This window comes from Sapajus apella, unplaced genomic scaffold (assembly GCF_009761245.1).
Source record: "Sapajus apella isolate SASKATOON/1434 unplaced genomic scaffold, GSC_monkey_1.0 scaffold28, whole genome shotgun sequence".
Classification (NCBI taxonomy): Eukaryota; Metazoa; Chordata; class Mammalia; order Primates; family Cebidae; genus Sapajus; species Sapajus apella.
Window position 1 is genome coordinate 5,522,032 of NW_022436968.1, and position 3,982 is coordinate 5,526,013.

Sequence of the window (3,982 nt, forward strand, 5' to 3'; positions counted from 1 at the left end):
GGGACAGAGGCAGGAGGATCACTTGAGGACAAGAGTTGAGGCCAGCCTGGGGAACACAGGGAGACCCTGTCACTACGAAAAATTTCTTTCGTGTGGTAGTGTGTACCTGTAGTCCTAGCTGCTAAAGAGGCTGAGGCAGGAGGACTGTTTGAGCCTGGGAATTTGAGGTTAACATGAGCTATGATCAAGCCACTGCACTCCAGCATGGGTTGCAGAGTGAGACTCTGTCTTCAAAATAATAACAATATTGCATCAATGTTAATTTCCTGTTTTCCATACACAGTACAATTAGTATGATTGTGTAAGATGTTAACATTTGGGGTGAAGAATGTACTATTTTTACAATTTTTGTAAATGTAAATTAATTCAAAACAAAATTTAAAAAGAAATAAAACCACTATTATTTCACAAACCACCATAACTGTTTCAAGTGAGAATCATCATCAGTAGATGCTAAAACTAGTGGATGAAAGTATGAGCAACAATATATTTACATAGTCTCAAAGTATCCCACAGACATATTAATTTCAAGGTAGAAAACGGAGAAGACTGTCAGTGCACAGATCACACACCCCAGCCCCGGAAGATGAGGAAGTGCCTCAAATCCCCCACCTCAGATGACATCTCCCTGCTTCAGGAGTCTCAGTCCGACTGGGCTAGCTTTGGTGAGGGTACTAAGCCGGATCAGGAGCCACAGCCATGATCTGGCTTAGTTCCAGTTCCAGTCTACCATCAAGTTCCAGTTCCAGTCTACCTCCAACACCTAGCCAGACTCCGCTAGCAACTCAGCTGACTGAAGAGGACCAAATTAGGATAGCTCAAACAATAGGCCTTATACAACATCTGCCTAAAAAAATTTTTGACCCTAAAAGAGATGGATGAGAAAAAAAGATCCGGGAGTGTGTGATCTGATGATGAGCCTTGTTTAGGGGGACCCAATTCAATTTCTACCGCACATGTGCATCTATCACCTGCACTGTAGCGGTGACTGGTTAATGACGTCATTCATGTGCCTGTCTTGCCTGGAGCCAGTTGATGCAGCACTGCTTTCATCCTATGAGATTATTGAGCCAGGGTCTCTCATTTGACATCAAGTGAACCATCATTTTGGGTGGTTTTGATCTTTTGTCACTGAGCCCAAAGAGCCATGGTTGGGAATTAAGATCACGCACAAAAGTTTCCTAAAAATTCCTGGATTGCTGCAGTTGTTGGAGGAAAAATATGTGATATTTTAGAAACTTAGAAGGGAAAGTAAGATGTATTTTTATGTAAAGCCTTGATTCAAGGTTTAAAAATATAACTGTATTTTGACCTTGTTATTGCTCCAGTCTATAGGAATTGTGTTGTGTTACAGCAGCTGTATTTGTTTAAATTGTGTTTACTGAAGATAAATGAAATCATTCTTCTCTTCCCCCTCCTACCCAAATTCTTTTCTGATGTTGCTGGCATTTGGGTCAAGGTTTTATTAAAAGCTACATTTTATAACACTGGCACACACACAAAAAGTAGTTTTAAGCTTGTTTGCACAGTTCTCTTTTTCCATTGGAAATGGAATTCATTGCCTTAAGTCTTTTAAAATAGTGTATTACCATCACTGAGGCTAGTTCTATGCTTGAAAACCAGTTATAATCTGTCGTAAGTGCTATATTCCGTTTGCAGTTAGGAAATGCATAATTCAAAGTGATCTCCTAGCTCGTAAGCAAACTGAGATACACTATCCCTTTTCTATAAAAAGTGAGTTAATGTGTCAATAAACCAACTCTATTCAAGTAGGGTTTAATATTACACTTTCCTATGTGTTTTATCTAATTATTTTGGTTGTTAATATGGTGACAATTGAAAGTCAAGGTAAATTTTAAATATTAAGAATCCTGATTTGTTGAGATTGAATTATGCCACCATGTTTATGACAAAGGAAGGTGGCACCATGGTGAGACCTCATGAGAAATAGTTACTCAGTTGTAACAATTTTGATTTATCCTGTTTCCTGTGAACTCCTTCCCTCTTGCCTTGAATCATAGCAAAAGGATACTGCATCTCTCATTACTGTAGTGCTGAGGTTACAGATGTTACATAAAACACATCTTGGTCTCTGTTTCTTGGAAAGGTATCTCTTACGTCTTGCTAGCTGACTGACAAAATGAAGCAGGTAGAATAAACATAATTGTGTTTCACATTTTGCACACAAATGCAGAATTTGAATAACCACATGACTTCATATCTGTGATCTCAAAAAAGAAGGAATTGCTCTTTCTTTTCTTGTAGTTAACGTTAGAATACTTTAAATATTCAGTCTTCTAAAACATTGGAGGTAAAGATAATCTAGTAAAGATGTAGTAGTAATTTCTTTTTATCCATTTCTCATGTATTTATTTTTTCATATGTACTCAAAGGTAACTTATTTGTTCGCCTCAGTGACATAACAGCAAAAAAAAAAAATTGTCTTTTCTAATTTGGTTTTCATTAGCAAAAGGAAAAGTGGTCTCAACCTAATGAAGAAATCAGAAATATTTCTTATTTTTTTTTGTTGGACTCTAACACTTTTCTACATACAAAACACAGTGTCATGAAAGTTCTTAATAATTGCATTATAGAAGAATTTAGTATGCCTTAAGTACTTTGTAAAGATTCGACTGTAGTATCCATATGTTGGTTAAATTTCCTTACGAGCCCCATGATGGAAAGACTTAAAGATAAATTTGAGAAAAATGGAAAGAAATTAGATTATCAGGTTCTGTTAAATTGTTACAGGTATTTTGCTTAAATTTCTGTTTATTTATATCCACCCAATTATATAAAGCAAATTTGAAGGAAACAACTAAAGTTGTGCAATATTATCTGAAGTTGTGCAATATTTTCTACTTAAACATGTTGTCTATGTCATCAAGTATTATAGTCAGATTTTCTTTTTTTCTAGATTGTTAAAATTGGTAAATAAACTTTTTAAAAATAAAAAATAGCTTCTGTAACTTTACAATGGAAATATATCAATGAACCTGATAGATCAATGTTAACATTACAAGAAAAATGGATATAATGGATATAATGGGTCTTCAAATATGATGCACTGAAAAAGACAAAAATGCACGTCTGTAGTGTTATTCCTGAATATGCAATACCTGATACTAATCTGAAGGAAACACCAAACTCCAATGAAGTACATTTTATAAAACAACAAGCCTGTAACTCTTGAAAAATGTTAAGGGCCTGAAAGACAAATTAATTCTGAAAACAATTTCAGGTTAAACAATACTAAAAAGACTTGAAATCTAAATGTCACTTGATTGTGCAATCATTCCTAAAACAGAAAAAAAAAATCATCTTGTATTTATTACAAAGGACATTAACAGGACAACTGGCAACATTTGGATGCCTAGAGCATTACTAATCAACTTTCTGCAATGATGGCATTATTCTGTATCTATGCTCTCCAATATGATAGCCATTGGACTGTAGAGTACCTGAAATGTGAGGAGTGTGACTGAGAAAATGAATTTCTAATGTATTTAGTTAATTTAAATTTAAATAGCCACATGTGGCTAGTGGCTACCATACTGAACAGCACAGTCTTGTATACTAGACAATAGTACTATATCAATGTTAATTTCCTGATTTGACAACTATATTGAGCTTACAAGAGACTATCCTTATTTTTCGAAAAAAAGAACACTAAAGTGTTTAGAGGTTAAAAAGCATCATGTGTACAACTTAAAATCTTTAAAATGTTTCAGAGAAAAGAATGGTAAAGCAATGTGGTAAAGTGTTAATATTTTGAGAATCTGAATGAAGTGTTTACAGAATTCTTCATACTCTTTTTGCAAGTCTACCATTATTTCACATTAAATGTTAAAAATAGCTGTAAAAAATCAATGTTATGCTCACTAAAACTTATTTGTAAATATAAAAATATTAAGTTCCTACTCTTCACTATTTTTCACTCTGTTCTTGAAATGTGAGTGTTCAACTGCTAATTTGATTTTCA

General features: G+C 34.4%; 1 pseudogene; it reads left to right on the plus strand.

Moving 5' to 3' along the window:
* The first annotated feature begins 571 nt into the window (after positions 1 to 571).
* Positions 572 to 1,088, plus strand: LOC116561227 (annotated as a pseudogene).
* Positions 1,089 to 3,982: the final 2,894 nt, after the last annotated feature.